The 22,478-nt window shown below is 38.5% G+C and overlaps 1 protein-coding gene across 4 annotated transcripts in view; it reads right to left on the reverse strand.

Annotated features, from left to right (window-relative positions):
• Positions 1-12,169: 12,169 nt before the first annotated feature.
• Positions 12,170-22,478, reverse strand: part of SUSD1 (sushi domain containing 1) — a 235,253-nt gene continuing 224,944 nt past the window's right edge. For all 4 annotated transcript variants that reach the window (XM_075210949.1, XM_075210946.1, XM_075210950.1 and 1 more), the window contains one exon: positions 12,170-12,588. The gene's annotated coding sequence lies outside the window, so the exon portion shown is untranslated. The remainder of the gene's footprint in view (positions 12,589-22,478) is intronic.

The raw sequence follows: 22,478 nt of genomic DNA on the forward strand, positions 1-22,478 counted from the left end.
TTACTATGAAAGTGTGTACATAGACTGCAGGGATAATAAACACAATCAGAGCAGCCGGGCAGCACACTGCCACTGCCGAGTAGACCTTTGCATACTGTGCAGCCGCCGGCAGCCTTAGAAATCAGAAAGGGGGCGGGGCCTAAATCCCCCCCCCCCCCCCCCCTAAAATCGCCCCGGGTAGAGCAGTTGCCTAGATCCGCCATTGGGCCCAGTGGTATGGTAGCTGTGCTTGGTTTCCCCTGGCCTATCACATTGGCCAGAGCTGCAAGGTAGTGGGCAAAGCTTTGGTACTGGAAGGTTGGGCTCCCAACCAGTGTTCCCTCTAAGCTGAGCAATCTGGAAAGGAAAGAGTTAAAAGGTCACTAATGAGAGCTCCACCCGAAAGGTTTGCATTCACAAACTGCAGGATGTTTCCTAGTAAGATACAGGTTTAACTCTATCATTTCCAGATTGCTCAGTTTAGAGGGAACACTGCTCCCAACCTCAGAACAGCCGAGCAATGGATTAGATTGATCTAATCTGTAGGTCACAGGAATTACAGCACAGGTAAGTAGTTGTCAAAGCAGGAACTTGAAGCATTGATGTTTTATTAGCTAAAGTGTCCTAATAATGACAGTTACATTTGCCAGTTTGTGGTTATAGCGATCTTTCCAGAAGTTACAGATGGTAAAATAATAATACATGGTCAAATAATGTGCTTTTTATACAGATTTACACAGATACCTTGGCATGAGGGGTCCAGCCTCATGCACCACTAACCAATCAAGGTGCTTCATGCAGCCTGCCCATAAATCACCCTAGAGGGGTTTGACACCTTTCTACATTGCTGCTAGTGGCCCCAGAGTGTCTGAGGTTTTATATTGAATGTTTACCATCAGGATATAACACTTTTTCTAATCTCGCAATTTAACTTGCAAAATTCACATTAAACTGGGATTACTTGCATCATGAGTCTTACCACATAAGAAGTCTAGCAGCCAGTCTAATTATCCACCCTGTGCTTTCAGACTCAACAGACGTGTTGGTCATTCAGCAATGAAAAGGTCTTATTGACATGAAATTATCTGTCTCCAGACACTTGGAAAAACACATCCCCTCCACTCAGATGCCTATTTGGGACTTCCTATAGAAAAGTAACAAAACACTAACATGACATACTGTCTGCGAAATCAATACATTTCCATAAAAACACATACCAATATATAAAAAAATAAGTACATTTACAATAATGTTAATTGGCGCCTGCACCACTAATTGAAATAAATTTCTACAATAAATTATTTCTACGTGATCCAGCCAAAATAATGTGCAAATATAAACCCCTACACCACATAGGTTGCTGAATAAATATATCACTTTGAAGTTAAGCACTGTGCTTCAGTGAAATGAGTTTCACTGTATAAATACTTTTGAGAGACAACCGGTTGCTAATGAGTTAATTAGACCATTATACTAAATGCTGCTGCAGCAGATAATCTAGACACAATTATACAATATTTGTCACACAAAATCAGTATAGCAACAAGGATTAATCTCTCTTGTTCAGTTTAAATGCTTTAGCAGAAATGACTGTAGATTAGGGTCACTTTATAATAGACAGAACTCACTGGGGTAAATTATAATCCACAGGTTAAAGCGAAGTTTTAGTTGGAGACATTAAGTTTATTTACTTGTACAAGATGAAATCAGTAATCATTCTTTCCAAGCAACTGTAGAGTTAAACAACTTCAACAAGTTCTCTCCTCAGCAACCATTTAGGCAGTTTCACAATAGAATCAAACTTCTGATGCAATGTAGACAAACTCTTGTGACAAATGATTTCTCTCTAGGTCCCTTGCACACTGCGTCAGCTTGCAGATAAACTTAGAATACAGCAGATTTGGCTGGAATAAACTCTCCCTACCGACAGCAGCATGACCTCTCAATAGCAACATTACAGTCCTACGATTCACTTACATAACTTGAGCACAGCAAAGCAAAATAAACCATAAACCTATCTGTCTTCATATGAGACCTGCTGACATCTCATGGGCATTGGCAAGTTAGGTATTTTTCTGTTCTCCAAAGATGCTTCTTTTGGACTGGCTTTTACATAATTTGGCTTCAAACCTCCCTCAGGACAATAGTTCAAAATTAGCATTCAGTGGCTCTTTGTGGGAAGATCCTTATCCCAGCCAGCAGTCACACTGCATAACTCACAGTCAGCAACCACTAGCTTCCAACAGTTCATTTTTGGCTACTCCCCTTTACCCTCCAAGAATGTCCTGAAGCCTTGCAGTACATTCTGGCACCGAAATGCCCATTTTCGATGGCTTTTGCAACTTGATGCAGTGTCTAACTGTCTCTGCATGCTTCTAGTGCAGTCTGGGGCTCTACTGAACAGCCTGGGGCTGTAGTTTGCAGTTGGTCCACTCCAAAATGACTGACATAATTTGCACTGAACTTCCCAGAGGCACTGTGAGGAACTGTAATTTTCTGAATGAGTGCATGCAGTAATATACCTGTGATTTTTGCCATATTTCCTATAATGAAAATGCAGACACCAATAACAGTGACAGTAAAATGCTGACACATAAAATAGTGACAAGAAGGAAATACCTGACATTATAAATAGTGACATGCAATTAATTCAGACACTCAAAATAATTTACCTATATGTAAGAATTCCAGCCCAGTGCTGAACAGCCTGGGGTTGGTTGTCATTATGGCAGCGAGACTCCTGCTGTATGTCCACTGCTTTAGTGCCACCCACCCCAGCTGGTTTGCCTAGTACTGGTTGAGGAGAAATCAGGGGAACCTCACGCATTATTTTTCCCGATTTTGTTTCCACCAGCAGTAGGCTGGCAGTGCTAGGGTTAATAGTGTTCATAGGGGTAACCCCACAATTTGTTTTATTATTATTATTATTTCTCTGTTTTTTACATTACATACAGCTGGCGGATCACTGTTATTGGTGTCGGCACTTTCATAATAGAAATTTCGTGCCCATTACAGAAACAATGGAACAAAGGCAGGATGGTACCTCCCCCTCCTGGTAACTCTACTCCAAAGTTATGGGGTTCTGAAAAGTGGATCTGGGAACACAAAATCAATACCTTTGCCACATCCTCTGTTAAACCACATTAACCTCAGTGAAGTATGCACTTTTTAACATAAAAATTTAAAATTGACGTGTTGAATTAGATCAGTGCTCAAAGCCTGCTGCTAAAATTATTACCATGCCATTACCACAAAGGTCATATTTATAGTGTGTCATGCGCTACATTAAGCAAGATAGAGTATAAAACATAGAATTGGCACGTGAGGCTTGGCACAAAGAGATATACTTATTGCAGCATAAAAGTGAATATTTGACATGCAGTATATTGTACAAATCTATATTTTATAGGCATATTCCTGGGATAGGTAAATAAGGATTCATCCTCTATTTAATGTCTGCAGAGGGCTGAACTTTCCCCAAATTCCATCCATATATTGCACAGAGATACCCTTCTTACCAGCCATATTGGGTTTCATTTAGAGTTTAACACATTTTAGTTCTTTAACACAAGAGGGTATATTTACTAAGCTGTGGGTTTGAAAAAGTGGAGATGTTGCCTATAGCAACCAATCAGATTCTATTTATCATTTATTTAGTACATTCTACAAAATGACAGCTAGAATCTGATTGGTTGCTATAGGCAACATCTCCACTTTTTAAAACCCGCAGGTTAGTAAATATACCCCTTAATTTAGGCAATGTATTGTAGAGTCACAAGAACTGGGGATAGAGAGATAGAGGTCGCACCAATCACAGAAGAGGAAATCCTTGACTATTGTCAAAATTAAAACCAGCTAAATGATTAATTTTATAATGTTTAGTTTTTTGTTTTTTTTCTACATCAAGGAAGCAACATTTGTCATATACCTAATAGAGAATCAGCATTGTTATCAATGAGCACTAGGGAAGTGTGGCCATCAGCCTAAACGCAGGTAAAATCACGTGGGTGAGTGATTGGGTGTTTTGCCTATGGGCTGCTTCAATTGTTAACCAATAAGGCAGCGGAGGGGGGTGGTTTAGTTTTATATAGGTGAAGTTCTCCTGTATTTTCCTCTCTCTGCTTCCGGATTCCTCCCGCCTACCCGGCAGTTATTAGGTTTCTGTAGATATGGTTTCTTTTAGGTGGGAGAGCAGTGCAGTCGGTAAGTTTGCATATGGTGCTTGGGTTATCTCGTCATAGGTCACTACTCCCCCTTTTGGATTGTGTTGTCATCACGTGTGTTGGATCCAGTGAGTGGGACTCTGGGACAGTATGTTGAATATTTTTCTGGCAGTTATAAGGGGGGTGTAGTCTTGCCGTTGGACAGATATTTCGCACCGGCCAATAGATAAGATATGATCCTGGGTTGGTGGTACAATGGTCTGACCTTTCCACCGTTATTGGTTTTGTGTTTGCTGACTGCCCTGCTCTCGTCCGCCTTTCAGCCCGTTTAGCTTTAATATTAGTCATTTAATAAATAATATTTTATTCCAACGTTAATTTGGTGTCCGTGTCTTTATTGGTTTTCCTTAAGGTATTATGGTAAACACTAAGAACTTCCACACTGTGCATTTTACACTTACACAATAAGTTATTATGCTTGCTTCATGAATCCACCATCCTAAGTAAAGCTGCAAATGTGAGGAAGGAGGTGACAACTGTCTAGTAGTCCTTACACAGTTCTTATGGACATGCACACAAGCAGATGCAGCATCACTAGCAGGATGAGTACATTGTTACACAGTATGATGGGTGGACCTCTCCAAACATGAGCATAATATAGTATAAATGCACAATGTTAGAGGGAAAAATATAAATGCCTTCAAATATTAGCAAACGTCAGCTCTTTCTGGTCATCTAATGCATACTTGTCAACTCTCCCGGCATGTCCGGGAGATTCCCGAAATTTGGGTCAGTCTCAAGGACTCCCGGGAGAGCTGGCAAATCTCCCTCATCCCGCACCTGGCACCCCAAAATGTCGCGATTTGCGGTGAATCGCGTCATTTTGGACCCACCCCCCACGGCAAAACGGCAAATCTGTTGCGGGGGCGGGGCCAAAATGATGCCCCTCTCCCGGACAAAGCAAGGAGAAAGTAGGTAAGTATGATCTAAGCTCTCACCATGAAACTAAATCTTATTTTTGTGGATGAGGCACTGAGTTCAGCCCACTGCTGCATGTGTATAGCCAAGCTGTCAGTTCATGTAACCTCTTTTGTTCAGAGACAAGTGTACTTGATAAATATTTCTTTTTATGGTAATAGCTTCAAACATTTGCACTACATAATAACTGGTTACCATTCTGGGAGATTATAAGGAGTGCCATTTCAGAGAAAGCAGCATTTTGTGCACAAGTAGACAACATAAACATACATTTAACTTGTTCATAATACATCTAGAACATTGCTAGTAAGTGATCCATACAGGTAGAGTTATACAAGCCGCTACCTTGGACACCTTTATAATGATACAGCCAGATATGTATCTGTTGCCAGACAATATATGAAACTAGATCACCTTAATCACCCTTGTTACCATTGTTCTATTATAAGCAAAGGGCTTGGTGAGCAAATAAGGTTTGTGACAACTTCTGCTGCTATAATCAGTACTAGCTGTGAGATTTGTGATCCTGACTTTGGGTGAGAAAGGTATTTGTCAGACTGCAATTATCATAAACAACTTGCTTTTAGCTCATAACAAATTTAGAGGAATTGTTGACTACAGTGAACCCAAAATGTGTATTTAAATAGTGAGTATGAGAAAGGCGGCAGAGAATGGAGCCTTTAAAATAGAATAGATAGAATACAGTAGAGAAAGATATTATTGTTGGCAATGTAGTGACCAGGCAATAAGCTTCCACTGCATTGAACATAGTATAAAATGCACTGGCAGTATGTATCAGTGATCCCTATGGGAAATACTTCCATAGTACACAAGATATGAAGATCACTAGAATTAGAGCAAACACTGATATACTGGAAATGCCAAGTAACAAAAAATACCTTTATATCTAATTGCTGTTATTAAATACTAATGCCATGTTTTATGGATATTATCCCAAAAGCACAAGTAAATGTATTAAATTGTTGGGGCTATTGGCTAATCCAACTCTGCTTTGCAGAAGAAAACAAAACATACAGTGTTGGAGATAGGATTCAGAACCACCATTCCAACAACCTAAACCTAAAGCTATGTGTATAAAACTTTCTTCAGTAGGGTTAGGTGAATATGTGGTAGTACAATGGCAAATTATTAACAAACATATAAATAAACAGTCATAAGACTTTACTATAAAGAAATGCATAGTGCAAATACTAGAGTACATAACCATATAGGAAAGGTCCCTGATGGTGCCAAGTCACAATTAGACCAGGCATCCTTTTGATATGTACAGTCACAGCAAGGTTTAGTTTAGCCCCTGAACTACATGAAGCAAGAGGAAAGCCTATTACACTAGTAAATTAATAGATAGTATGCATTCACAGTGTAAATATTATAGCCAAGTAGATTTTTAATCCTTTGATCAAAGACATAGGCTGACCAAAGGGGGCAAAAATAAAGCAATCCCAATGGAGGAAACACAGCCACAGAACATCAAACCAAAATGTAATTAGCTTGTCCTCTTATACACTGAGTAGTAGAGACAAGTAGGATTAACATATTTGGAAAGAGAACAAATGATACATTCCCCATTTAGCTATGCCACATTCCTTTAGTCATGTGCCACCACCTAGATACTGGACATAGCAGGCTTGCTACATGTGTATGGATTTAGGGCAGGTGAATAGTAACAATAGCAACATTTTGAATTTTATGATAAAAAAAAATACTTTTTGATCATAGTGACTTTTTCTGCAGCTTAAGGGTGGCATTGTGATTTCCTGTAGCCCCATAACATGTTGATGTTTTTACCAAACAATTAGAGAAACTGTGGACTAATTAAAAAGGCATACTACTTTTTCAAAAACATATATCAATGATACATAAATTACATGTACATTTGATATTCACTTTTTCTGCATTCACTAAAGAAACGTAAATTATAAATATTGGAGTTTATGTAGAAAAAAAACCAGTAGCATACTGATTTTGTACTGTAAATTCTCTCTTGTTACACACTAATTTTCATCCTTGACGTGTGAAACGCTCTTTACAACCTTGGGTGTTTATTCGTATATGCAATCTGGACTGTAAGAATATTGACAAAATAGTTAAAAATCATTGACACATAGGGGCTGGGTTTCCAGCAATTCTAAATGTTTAATTAGCCCGCTAAAGTTTATCGACATTACTTATTTCTTCCAATTAAACATATTTGTGTTGGACAAATTATAAATAATAAAATTAAAGATTGTAATTCAACCCATCATTTCATCTGTGGTGATGCATTTTGCTGTTTTTAACCTGTCAGCTGATTGCAATTTAGTTGTTAGAAAAGGTCTCCATACCAAGAAGAATGGGTAACATATTGCAGAAATTAAAATTATGAGGAGCTTTATGAACTAAAAGCAAATGTATCCTAAAGGAATGAACTAAGAATATACTGTGGGTATAAAATGATTGGATATTTTGTTCTTGTATATATTTTTATAAATTGTTTATGCTAGATTTATCTTTTCTAGATTTTATTGTATGCATTGTGTAAATTGACTCTCATTATATAGATTAACCTGAATGGATTGGGTTAGCTTCAATGACTAATTACATGCTGTATTTACATGTTTGTATGATGATTGCCGGATTTTGAACACTATATAATGCTGAAATGTGCATTATGTGATATGATTGGAAATTACTAGATATTAAAAACATATACTGACATAGAGATGCTGTGATGAAAGTTTAGTCACATGATGGACTTGAGTTAGTGGCAGTTATGTTTTTAGTATAGTGCCATGATTCTAGTGGATGCATTCTCTTTACCAACTTGGATTAGCACTGGCAGTAACAGAAGCTTGGAGTCTAACCAATCCCCAGTTTTCAACAGGGATCCCTGCAAGGGGATTTAGGGTTTCACTGCTGGTAGGTGCACAGGTTGCCTCCTTCTGACCTGCCTCCCTCCTCTCAAATCCCTCAGTGTAACTGAAACTGGTACACGGACGGACAGTGTAGTGCCAAAACGAAGATCAGGTGGGAACATCAGGACAAGGTGGGAAAGCAATAGTCAGAACCAGAAGGAGTACCAAAACAACAGACAGGAGTGAAGTCTTTAACGGTCTGGGCTAGTACCACAGGAATCAGCCACAAGATGTAAAGAAATGCTGGAGTATAGGTATGGAGCTTAATACTCTGGCACAAAATTAATACTCCTGCATGGAACATTTCAACTTACTGACACAGTGAGCTCCATTATATTTTGTTTGAAAGCTCACATGAGCAGAGGCAATTAATTGGGGTTGGCTATAATGGCTGAAATTGGCAGTCTTGTGAGAAAGCCTGCATTTTTGTTTTTTTGTGTTTTTTTTAATTGCATAAATCAAGTTTGGTTAGGTTAGGTTGACCCATTTGAAAAGTGAATTATACTGTCATTCCCTGGGTGCCATAACTGTTACCATTGATGTGGAGTTTTTATATTGTAACAGTAGTCATATAAAAAAATTTTTTTTTAAAGATATAACACATTTTCATACAAAATCATATCAAGCATTTAACCTGCAAGTTGCTGTTTTGTATCTGTATGAGTATCGGACTGTATCACCTCTTTGCTGAGATATTGAACCATCAAAATAGGTATTTCTGGAGTGGAGAATCTGCTGTTATAATTTATGTAGCACCATTGCCATGGCAGGACCCCATGCCCATTTCATCTCTAAGAATGGTACAGTGCTGTTTATTATCTGGTCGTAGAGCACAGTCTATACTAAACTGTTATTTGGAAAAAGGTGGATTTTCCTTTAAAATACACATACTAAGTTATTAGTAATAAGGTAAATAGAATAGATCTGTCACATGTTATTATCCAAATCAATTGTACAATATTTACCTAAACCATATATATATATACATACATACACACACACACACACACACACACATATATATACATATATATATATATATATATATATATATATACACACACACACACACACATATATATATATATATATATATATATATATATATATATATATATATATATATATATATATACACACACACACACACATATGCATACATATACATACATATATACAGTGTTGGACTGGGGCATGAAGGACGCACCGGGGGTCTGCCATCATAGAGGCGAGACCAGACACTAGATGGGGAGGGGTCAGCCCACGAAGGACAGCTAGCACCATAGTGTGGTATATAAAGAGTGCAGTGTGTATATAAAGAGTACACAGTCTTGACCTGCTCCTTAGATTGGGCAGAACAGTCACCAAAATCGGGATTGTCCCACTAGACAAGGCTTGGCTATAGGCACTCCAGATGTTGTGAAACTACAAGCCCCAGCATGCTTTGCCAATATATAGCAGCTTATTGCTGGAAGGTTATGCTGGGACAACACCTGGGTTGTCACAGGTTAGCCAAGCCTGCACTAGACTCAGAACATTTGACAGACTGTTCTACCTTTTCTTGTCACTTTTACCACCTGTGGCTGCTGGTTTCTTCAGTTGCGGCTTATTTGGATCCTGGAATGTTGGGGGCCCTATTTGGAGAAAATAATGGGTACATTTAGAAAATTTCAACCAGCGCCGGCGTTAAATCAATAGGACCCACAATTAATTCTTAGGCCTTCCTCCAGCCCCAACATTAAAGTAATAGTATTCCCATTTAAAAAACCTATTTACCTCCCTCCAGACAGCCCCGGGAATAAATTAATCACATTTACGTATAATAAATATACCTATTTCATACAACCGTCACTGCCATTAAATAATTCATATTCACATTTAATAAATAGACCTCATGCTTCTCAAACTCAGCCCCACATTCAATTAATAGCCCCAAAACCACCCCATCTTAAATTAATATTCCCCACTATAAATTAAATTGCCCCACCTTCACCCTACAAACAAAATAGCATCCATTATTTAGCCACCACCTACCACACACACACATTACATTGCCACATGCCCGCTGTGCCATCACACACACAATAATGTGTCCCTTCATCACCATGCTGTGCCTCCTTATGATCACACGTGCTTTTGCCCCCCCCTTCATCACCCTGTGCCATTTTGCTTTTGCTCCCCATCACCTTGTGCCATGCTGCTTTGGCTCCCCTTCACCCTGGGCCATTGTGCTTTGGCTCCCCTTCACACTCTACCATGCTGTTTTGGCCCCCCTTCCCACCCAGCCATGCTGCTTTGGCCCCTCTTCACACCCAGCCATGCTGCTTTGGCCCCCCTTCACACTCTGCCATGCTGCTTTGGCCCCCTTTCACACTCTGCCATGCTGTCTTTGCCCCTTTTCACTCTCTGTCATGCTGTCTTTGTCCTTTTTCACTCTCTGCCATGCTCCCCCTTTACTCTCTGCTATGCTCCCCCTTAACTCTCCGCCATGCTCCCCCTTCACTCTGTGCCATGCTCCCCCTTTACTCTCTGCTATGCTCCCCCTTAACTCTCCGCCATGCTCCCCCTTCACTCTGTGCCATGCTCCCCCCCCCCCCCACTCTGCCGTGCTCCCTCCTTGCTTCCGTTCCTTCACTTACCTTTTCTATTGGCTTCTTTCTTCTCTTCTTTCTTCAATTCTTTCCGACTCCTCTCTGCGGCACTCCTCAATGAATGCCCGACATTCAGTGCGAACAGAGCAGAGAGGAGTCAGGGAGCACCACGGTCACGTGAGTACTCTTTTTTTTTTTTTTAAATTTACCGCTCCCACCACCAACAAAGAGGGGAGCGATCAGGGGCCTACCATAGGACAGCCTGGTCCCCCGATGGCCCAATCCGACCCTGCATATATATACAGATATATGTACATGTGTATATATATATATATATATATATATATATACATACACACATATATATGCACACATGTATATACACACACACATATATATATGTGACTTCTGTAACTGAAATGCCAGACTGTCTGTACTGGAAATGTATGCAGGAGCTTGATGCTGACATCGAGTTACAGATAAGCTTATATGCATTTTTTTCTGGTACGTGTAATACCAACTGGTGTGTCACAAGCATGAACTTTTGTGTGATTTAATCCACTAGTGTTTCTAATACGGGGATCAGTGAATTACAGCACTGGGTGACCAAGTGGTTTTATGATATACTACACTATTATCGATTTCCATATCTTTTGTATATGCTGTGAGATCTAGGCGGAGGATCCCGTGTACCAACATGACGTCTATATGTTATGAGCTTTGATCAAGCCTTTATCTGGTACGCATATAACATTACAAAATTTGTTATTTTATTCCAATAATACTACACCATGAGGCGCCTTGCTCTTCTATTGTTCTAGATATATATACACACACATATATATATATACACATATACACATATATATATATATATATATATATATATATATATATATATAACTATATATATATAAATATATATATATATATATATTTATATATATATATATATATATGAGAAACAGAGAAAAGAAGCGCCACACATAGTGTATGATAAATAACCATAAAAATATCCAAAAATATATACAATAGTGTAGCCTTGTACCAAAAGAAAAAATCAATGCTCGCTTATCTGATAAATAAGATCCCTCCTTGGAAGGCTCAAATAATGGATGTCTCTTCTTATTATCACAGATATTGTATTCTATGTGGGGCGCTTCTTTTCTGTTTCATTTTTTTAGTTTGGCACCTGCCAATAAGTGCTAAGACCTAGAAGCTGACTACTGTATGTGACCAAATATATCATCTATTGTTTGTAACACAGTGATTTGTTTACCTGGTGTACTGTTGGATTCACAAGTCACTGAGCACCATTATTACTTCTTATTATTTCACACACATATATATATATATATATATATATATATATATATATATATACCTGCATTAAATTATGAATAAAATAAAAAAAATATATAAAATATATTTAATTGTGACAACAAAACATATTCAAATTAAATTTATAATAAAATAATTCCAAATGAAAAACAAACAATAAATACAAGATATCACTTAATTTACATAAACAAAGCATAGGAAATCGTAAAACAAATAATATAATCACATAGAAAATTAAATCCTTGGCAACAATTTAAAGTATGATTTTCAGTAAATAACTATTTACTGAAAATTAATTAATTACAGTGCAAGTGCGACTTTGAGTCTAATTCTGTACAGATACATATTTTTGTTTTTTAAAGTCCATTTTTTCCATTAACAGATACTGATCTCAGTAATAGTGATACAAATAAAACAATAAAAGTTCTTGCAGGCTGCATCAAATCCAATAGTAAGCAGTAACCAATAGTTATGTCTCTATATATTGAGTCCTATCTTGACTCTCTTCCAACTCCATGAATTTGCTTGCTGGGATTGTTTCACCATGTTGCCTCTTTAGTAACAAAATGTTCACTTATAGATGGTTGACATAGTGCTTAGATGGCTCACTAAGACTTAACCCTGGAAAGAGAGAAAAGAAACATATTATCTTTGTAAGACCAAGCTATTCTCTTCAAAGCAATATAATATAGCGACATCAAATGTGTTGAAAGTAAATAAAGAAGACACACAACAAACTGCATAAATAGATTAGGATAAAGGTGACTCAGAATCTCTCACCAGGGACAACAAGATGTAGGAATGTAGGAACACAATTCATACTTAAGCCTAGGAAAATATTTTCTGTATAGCCTCTGTTTTACGCACAGCCGCGGCCGAGGAGGTGACTGAGCAGGAGGACCATTCACAAGTACAAACAAGGGATTATGGTTTGTGATTGGTCCTTCTGCTCACACCCCCTCCTTTGCTGCCAATTAAAAAGAGGGAGTTTTATGTACTTGCTGTTTGTTTGTTAAAGAACAGAGAGAGCCTCATTAGTATCTGTGGTCTACTTACCAAAGAGGTTTAGAATCAGCTTTATCCTAACCTATTCTGTTTGTCAAGAGTCTGTTCTCTAATTATGGTTAATAAATCCAAAAGAAAGGGTAAGATCTAGAGGGGATATTGGATTAATATGTTTCTGTAGACACTCGCTCTGTGAAACTAAAAGTGAACTTTTATCATTCACATTAATTGAAAAAGTAACTAAGACTGAGAGAAAATCTAAAAATAATTTTTTTAATATACAAAACTAAATGATTCTCTACAAAAATGCATGATGCACGGTACCAAGCTCCACTAGTATACATCACCCTTGTAAAATGACCAGGATACTTTTGGCTTCATCATCAGACACATTTTAGCATTTTTGCCACGTGCTGGCTAAGCAGCAATAACTTTTTTTTTTATCTGTTAGAATTTTGGAGCAAATTTTATATTTTTGTGATTTGTAGGGCTTTCATTTGGAAGAAGTTTTAAATAAATATATATTTTTAATTTTAGAGTTATAAAAGCCAAACGAAATAAAAATAGTAATAACAAAAGTACTTTGCCATGGTTATACTCATGATCATTGTCACGCTGTTAGTGGACCCCTAGAAATATGTCCTTAAATGTGTTCTGTTTCTTTAACTTATTTTCATACCTAATATGTGTAATTTTATCTAGCTTATGTAAAGTTATAGGGACTAGAAATTAATGTATGTTTTATTTTTAGGAGTTTTATTAATTTGAATTGAATTTTTTAAATTGCACCATTTTATTACAAGCATGTTCCCTGCAGGTTAGAATAAACACTACAAATATGTATATTTATCCAGCATCTGTTTATTTGCTCTAAATAGATCTGATATAACAGTTCCAGTTAGAGCTGAAAAAAAGTTACATTTTATTTTTTTTATTTTTTTACTATGAAATCATCTTTGACCATGTAGTTCTATCTCCTACATGCCATCATGCGATTACCAGGGGGATAGACAATGCAGAACTACCATGTCCTGTATACATTGTTCTATTGAACACTGTGCACAAATGATCGAGCAGTCAGCAACCATTATGAACAGTTACAGCCTGGCTACAAGTGTGGCCACATTTTTACGTGACGTGTTGTTACGGTCCATAGGATTAAGTCCATGCCCACTAAACCTAAACAGGTATAGGACAGATGCTAATGGGTTAATAAATTATATACTAGCTAAAATACATCCACGTGGCCCAAATTCCTGCTTCTAAGAAGCCCCCCTTTCCCATTAAAAAACATTGGGTTTAATTAATTGATCCTCAGTCCCAAACCATGGTTTATTTATTTATTTACATCTTGGCCACCGCTTCCCCAGCAGGACAGGTGAGATCAATAAACTGTAACAGTTCCAGAATTCCTATAGAACCATGGAACTTGACAACAGAAAATAACCATTTACTGTTTTATGTGTGTTTTTGTTTTTTTCCTTAATGTTTTCTAAGTTTAAACAATAGCAATATGTTTGTCCCATGCATTCTTGAATTAAATTACTCTATGAGTCCCACCCACATCTTGTGGGAGACTGTTCCATGGATCTGTGACCCTTTGTATAAAACTAATTCTGTCTTTCCGTCTTCTCACCAAGTACTTCCCTTTCTCTAGAAATCTCTTTATTTAAAAAAACCCACTGCCTTCCTGATCTCTGCTAATATGATTACTATATTTAAATGTTTCTAGCATATCAGATCTATCCCTTCTCTGTTCTAAGCTGTAGATTTTCAACTCTTGAAGTCTTCCTGGTAATTTTTGTCATTCTGCCCAAGCACTATTTTAGTAGCTATTTTTTTTTAAATATCATTAATGTATTTTTAGAGATAGGGCCTCCAGAAGTGTATTATACTTCTCACTGTAAGTTTTGAGGTGAGGTCTTACTGGTGACCTATAAAGTGTCAATATAACGTTCCTTTTCCGACTAACAATTCTTCTTTCTATATAATAAAGTATTCTACTGCTTTTCCCGCTACTTGACTAAACTGATTGCTTAAACTCATATCATCTGATACTGTGGTTGAAGTGGAAATTTAGAAGTGGCAGTATGGAAGATGTGAATGAATGGAATTTGATACATTTTACCATAAAGGTAGTGGTAGAAGTGGCGTTAAGGCATACCACCGTATACCAGCCCACTTCGACTACTGAACTTCAGTACTTCAGTCCCTGCCCCATTGGAGCTTACAGTCTAAATTCCCTAATATACACACACAGACAGAGAGAGACTGGGGTCAATTTTGATAGCAGCCAATTAACCCACTAGTATGTTTTTTTGGAGTGTGGGAGGAAACCGGAGCACCCGGAGGAAACCCACACAAACACGGGGAGAACATGCAAACTCCACATAGATAAGACCATGGTCGGGAATTGAACTCAATACAACCATTAATTATGTATTGTGCACATTATGCTATGTCTCTATTTTGTCTAAAAAAATATGTATTTGTCAAGCCTTTAACAAATCTTAGTATCATATGCAAAAACATAACTTCCAATATAAACATCAACTAATATCACTAATAAATTAAAAAGACAGGCCCCCTAACTTATCCATGAGGTAGTTCACTGGTTACGCTCACTCTCTCTGAACTTACAGTAGTAAATATACCACTCTATCCCGTCAGTCATAACCATTATACAGGCCGCACTCTCAAATACAAGAATTTTGAGTTTGTGAATTAATTTATTGTAGGATATTGTATTAAATGGCTTGTTAAAATCTTAATAAGTTTTATCCACTGATTAACAATGATGACTTTAGTTACTAGCTAGCTTTGTTGGACATGATCTGCCAACAGCTAATACAGGCCGTCTTGGACAATGTATGTTGTTTGACTAAATACGGGTATCTAAAGTACAGTAGGATATGTCTCTGAATTTTGAACAATAAACAGAGAGCAAAAATTATTATTTAGGTAGTCTGAAATGTCGTTATCTCCTTCAGCCAATCTACCACCTCATTATCCATTCCCTTGTTTTGTTTTCCCATTTCATTAATGTATGTAAAAAAACTTTTGGTCACCCTTTCTTTACTGACTGCAATCTGTTCTTCTGTCTGCACTTTAACACATTTTATTGCTAGTTTAGTTTCTTTTAAATTAAATTTATATGCTTTTATCCTCTGATTGGATCTGTCTATATGTCTTATATGCAGTTTGCCACTTATTGTAGAACCATATTGCCTTTCTCTTATTTGTGCCTTTACTAATACCCCATTCATACTGCACCGAAATCCCGGGTTTTTGCCGGGGCGAGCTCAAACGACCCGGGTCTTGGTGCAGTATGAATGGTACAAGTCAAAAATCCCGGGTCTAAAAACCCGGGATTTATCGAGGGGTAATTCCCGGGTCGGACCCGGGTTGCCTGCACTATGAATGGTGCAACCCGGGTTTTTCAACCCGGGTTGCACAGAAAACAAGCTGATTGGCTGTCTGCCTGTCTCTGGAGGATGATGTCATCGGTGGGAGCCCGTGGAAGATTCGAGAAGGAGTTTAGGAGAAATGGTGGATGGTGGAGTGCAGATCAAGCTGAAGCAGAATCGGAGTTTGTTGGAGAAAATTGCTTTTATTTCACAAAGTAATGTGGTAAACAATCACCACCCACTTTTGCATCATCTTTATGCGTTAAAAAACCAGTCACCTTTCAATGACATCACCATTTTTCAGCCAATGAAAACTGCTCTGGTGATGACTCCCACAAATTGCCAGGGCACAGACTTGTGCAGTATGAATAGGGTCAACCCGGGAAATTCTCGGGTCCGAGGTGCAGTATGAATGGTGTTTCTGAGCTGGGACGCTCCGAGCCCCGGCAAAAACCCGGCTTGAAAAACCTGGGATACTGCCGGGGCGGCAGTATGAAAGCGGTATAAAGTATCTAGCCCACATTTCTCTTTCATTTAATAATGCATTGTTTTAGTTTATTCCACTCTTCCTGTACTCCACTTTTCAGAGATTCAGATAAATTAAACTTTCATCAAAAACAAATATTTTATCTGACACATTGTGTGAAAACAATATCTGTTTGTTTCACTATATGAGTACTAAAAAACAATATTATTTTTATTATTTTTTTCATTCATTCAATGCTAAATTGAATAACATATTCTCGACCCCAAGTCTGTAATTTTTTTATTACACATCATCATTCTTTGAATATTACAAAAGCTTGTCGCTGTATTTTAAAAACAGAAAATATCTTTTGAGGATACCTCTCAAAGAACAGTGGCAAGAGTCATCTTTTGTATTTAATATTAATCTGCTGTAAATCTGCCACCTTCCTCATATGATGTAACTGGTAATAAACAGGAAATGCAAGCAGGAAAAATAGGAAACAGATAAAAAATTAATTAACTAAAATAATAATGATTTCTAGAAAAATAGCAAGCATTTTACATTGTTTGTAAAAGTACTTTAGGTCACTTCTTTCTCTTCCATTTGTGTCATGATGTACATAGAGAATTTAATGTGGATTCTACAGGTATTAATATCTCTGCTTGTATACATTATCATTCAGCAGTGTGCCATTGCTTTTGTGCCCCATAATCCCTTATCATCTCCAAAGGCCAATAAATCAATCTCATTAATTGGTGACAATTCCCTTATAATACCCTTCTTTCCCCTTCCCTGCCTCCATCCCTCTACTCTCCCTCTCTCCCCTGCGTTTCTCCGTCTGTCCACCCCTCCCCTTAGATTGTACGCTCCTCTGAGCAGGGCCATCTCTCCTCCTGTTTCCACCACTTCTAACTCTGCTCTCCAGCTACTTTGCCCTCCTCCTCGAGGGCCCTCCTCCCCCTCTGGGGGTCTCCCTGTCTTCCGCGCCCTCCTTTTGTGCCCCGTCATTTGCGGATACTCCCCCCGCCCTCACTAGCTGTGCATTGAGCTTACTGAGTTACTGTGCTTTATGTTTACTGTACTGTGCTGTCTCACTTTGTATTGTAATTCATTTTTGTCCCTGTACGGCGCCACAGACACCTTGTGGCGCCCTATAAATAAAAATTAATAATAATAAAAAAATTAATAATAATAATACAATGGCTTGGGTGGAACATGGAATGGGTATGACATCATTAGGAGTGTGACATCATTGGCACATAGCAGGTTCAAAGGCAGTCACAAGCCTCCAAGTCTAAATAGATTGCAAAGTTTAATTATTTGTTATCTCCCATACCTTAAAATAATCTTGATTATAGTTTTCTTTCAAATGATATTTTAAACTTTTAGTTGAGTTCAACCATTTGCATTGTGCAGTTTCTTTCTAAATTCCTTTGTGTTTTCAGTCATGTTTTTGCAACATTATAGTTGTTTATTTTTAACATCTTTATTTTGGTTGGTAAAATATGTAACAATAAATTGTTTCAATACAATTGAACAGTCAATAGAAATCAGGAAATATAAAGTAAGTATAACAAATTCAAACCAGAGGAGACAAAAGACAAAGAACAGCAGAGAACCAGACTGGGAACACTTATGACCATACTTTTAAGATCAAGATAATTAGGAGTGGGATGGGTAGAGGTCAAGCAAGGGGGAGGGGTGACGATACAGAACTAGTAAGGAGTGGAGGTTAGTATCCTAGCCACTCCAAGTAAATACAGAGAGTTTGTTATACCGCTTTCATACTGCCGCCCCGGCAATATCCCAGGTTTTTCAAACCGGGTTTTTGCCGGGGCTCGGAGCGTCCCAGCTCAGAAACACCATTCATACTGCACCTCGGACCCGGGAATTTCCCGGGTTGACCCCATTCATACTGCACAAGTCTGTGCCCTGGCAATTTGTGGGAGTCATCAACAGAGCAGTTTTCATTGGCTGAAAAATGGTGATGTCATTGAAAGGTGACTGTTTTTTTTTTCTTCCACGGGCTCCCACTGATGACATCATCCTCCAGAGATAGGCAGACAGCCAATCAGCTTGTTTTCTGTGCAACCCGGGTTGAAAAACCCGGGTTGCACCATTCATAGTGCAGGCAACTCGGGTCCGACCCGGGAATTACCCCTCGATAAATCCCGGGTTGAAGACCCGGGTTTTTAGACCCGGGATTTTTGACTTGTACCATTCATACTGCACCAAGACCCGGGTCGTTTGAGCTCGCCCCGGCAAAAACCCGGGATTTTGGTGTAGTATGAATGGGGTATAACAGAGCTAGAGGAAAGTATTAATATTAGGTTTCCTTTCATGGAGTGTGGGGAGGGGAAAATCAGAGGTCTAAAGAGGGTAAATGTCTATTCTTTTTGAACATCATGGAGCCCACACTTGATTAAACGCATGACCTCTAACATTGAGGTAGTAGGTTATTTCCTCCATGGCTGCTTTATGCCAAATTTATGACAATTTGAGAAGGACAGGAGCCTCAAGGGCTTCCAATTTTTAGCTTACAGGTCATTAACTGCTGCAAGAAAGTGTGTGGCTAGTTTGTTGAAGTCATGGGGGATAACAGAGTAAGAAATCCCATGGGTCTTTAGCCACTGGGGCTTCAAAAAGGCTGGTCAGGAGTCTGTGAACTTTATCCCAAAAGGGAGTTATTACAGTGCAAGACCACCATATATGAACTTCCTGTGGACACAGTTTCTCCAACAATCAGATATAACTGAGGGATTTTGCTGAGCCTTGCTGGGGTATAATACCACTAATAATACGCTTTGTAGGAAGTTTCCTTGAGTGAGATTGAGCATTTGAGGATTCCCAGTCACATGTCCTCTCAGGCTGCCTTGATTGGTGGGGAGCCAAGATCCTTTTAGCATTCTGCTTCATGGTAATTCTGAAGGGGATAGCAGTTTCAAGCAGAAAACCATAAATATGGAAAACATGCCCCTGCTAGTTGGATGGTATCTGCAGATACTATCAAATAGGGTGAGGTATCAGAGACTGTGGTCGGGGTAAGGAGTATAGGAAATTACAAATGTGAAAGAATTGAAACAAGGTCAATGCTTTGGTGGCAGACCACTGTTGGAGTTTTGCAATAGATAGCCACTGACCAGGTCTGCAAAAATCTATGGGGAAACTAAGGTCAGCTTGGATCCAATCCTGGAACCTGGCCATAGCCCAGGTTGGGTTGTTCTATATGGGAGGCAGGGTGGAGACCAGGAAGGTGATCGTTTTGTTGACTATAGATCGCAAAGCTTAGTTGTGAATTTAAGTGCTGGAAGTATTTTAGTCACTGGGGGTCTTTGCTTTTTAGGTAAGCCCCAAAGGGGTGTTAATCGATTTAAAAAGCCAGATTCAATATTGAGCGAGGAAGTTGTTCCTGTGGAGGGGGGGGGGTGATGATATTATATCGGGGAGACCTGTGCTGCCCTTAGCAACAGGCCTACTTAGTATGTTGGATGAGAGTCTCGAGGGTATGTTTTTCCAAATAAAGTGAGGGCTTTCTGAATGTGTAATAATTAACTGCTACTGGAATAGTCTGAAAGAGATAAAGGCATTTGGGGAAATTTTTATTTTAATGCCCAGCCACTGCCCAGCCAGGAGGTGATAAGACAGTTCCAGAAGTTAAGGTCTGTTTTCATTAGAGTTGCTTATTTTTGTTGCCTTGTGATGTTATACAAAGTTGCTTAATGAATATCATTGTATCCAATGCAGAGAGCACAGCAGTGGTGTGTTGTATCGTGGGGAAATGAAGTAAATAATTCTGCTTGATGATATGAAATTAAAAGTGACACAACTAAACTAAAGAAAAACATTTAAATTGAAGCCAGTTATGTGTACATTACAGGGCTGCTAGTACCCTACACTGTAATTTATTAGTGCCATTCAACTTGATTAAGTAGACTTCAGAATGAAATAAAACCAGAGTATTAGTAAACTATGACATGATGGATTTCAGCAAGATAAGTAGGCCTGAGAGTGTGAGTCTGTACTGTGTACTGAGCATGTATGCTATTGACAGATCACTGTTGGATTCCAGTTCAGAAACTTTGCGTTAAACAGATTATTCCTTTATTTGCCCTTAGACGATCCAATCCTGACACTCTTTCCAAGCAATAGGAGGGAGGATCTGGAGAGATGGACAATACTGGAGCAATTTGCACTAGAGATGCTAATTTGCATGTGTTTGGTTGATATATAAATTATCCCGTTGCTGATAATCCCACTTTTTGTTTTGCTGTCTCTAGTGTAAGGATTTGCTAACAATATGGAAAAGTGCAATTGTGCAGTAAAATACAGTAGCCAATCAAATAGTGCATGCTACACAATGAAAGCAAGTGTCTTATTTGTTATAGAGTTTGTGCATTTATAATCCATTAGCAAAAAAACCCTTGCATCTTATTTCCAAATCCATATTTTATTTTTCATCCTAACCGTAATGGATCTTTGCACAGTGTGGGCCTGATTCATTAAGAAAGGTAAAGCAAAAAAATGAGTGACTTTGCACCTGGGCAAAATCATGTTGCATTGCAGGGGAAGGTAATTTTAAAATGTGATGGCAGATCTATATTTAGGGTAGGGCATGTCCTAGATGAACTTTACATTTCAGTGTATTTGTGTGCTACATGAAAAAAAAGGCAGTATTTAACTTATGTGCAAAATAATAAACAAACTTGCACCCCTTGCATTATAATATGGTTTTGTCTAAGAGAAAACTTAGTAAATTTTTTTGGCCTTATTTTCCTTAATGAATCAGGGCCAGTATTTCCTATGGGATCTGATAATCATAGAACTCCTCCTAAGAAAATGGGGACAGCTATAGGTCCATGAGCATGCAGGTACCAAAACATGGCTCTTCACAAGCAGCCGGATGTAGGACATATTTCTCTGCCCACATTCTGTATCACCTTTGTTCCTATTATTTCTGTTTATTCCTTCTGCACTTATCTGTTCTTTATTGCTTGTTTGCGATGGTTTGTCTGCCAAAACACTTTGATTATTTAACCCATCTCTCTCTGACTATCTTCTATGGTTCCCCAACCATGGCCTGCCTGACCCATCAATCTGGTTAACACTTTCCCTCAGTGTTTTCGCTATTAGTGTAGCCTGTCAGTTTGTATTATGTTTTTTTCTTTCCTTCTTTCCTAAGTATCAATCTTCCACCAATCTGTATCTTACTATGTCTCCTTGTTTACCAATAAGCCAGTCTATGCAAATTTTAACCCTCATCCATTACTGCTCAATATCCTGCTCATGATTACAATTATCTACTGTGCCTTTGGGGCATTTGAACAAGCTACTCAGAGTCTGGCTGGCAAATTTTAGCCTGGCAGGGAGACATTATAGGAACATCTCAAAGGATAAGTAATGCAGGAATCCAGAAATGCAGCACAAGGTAGCCCACTATGGGACTGGCCCGGGCAGCAGATGCCCCTCTACCCCCCAGGCCAACCAGCCCCTGGATCCACTAGGTCCATATTTACAGGTAGATTTACGGTATTTCCTCACTGAATTTGTAAGAGCCTTTAAAATCATAGTCATGTGATAAGTGGTTAGTGGGTTAAAAAGTCAAATATTCTCCCCAATCTGCAGCATTATAA

The sequence above is a fragment of the Mixophyes fleayi genome, chromosome 1 (genome assembly GCF_038048845.1).
Source record: "Mixophyes fleayi isolate aMixFle1 chromosome 1, aMixFle1.hap1, whole genome shotgun sequence".
NCBI lineage: Eukaryota > Metazoa > Chordata > Amphibia > Anura > Limnodynastidae > Mixophyes > Mixophyes fleayi.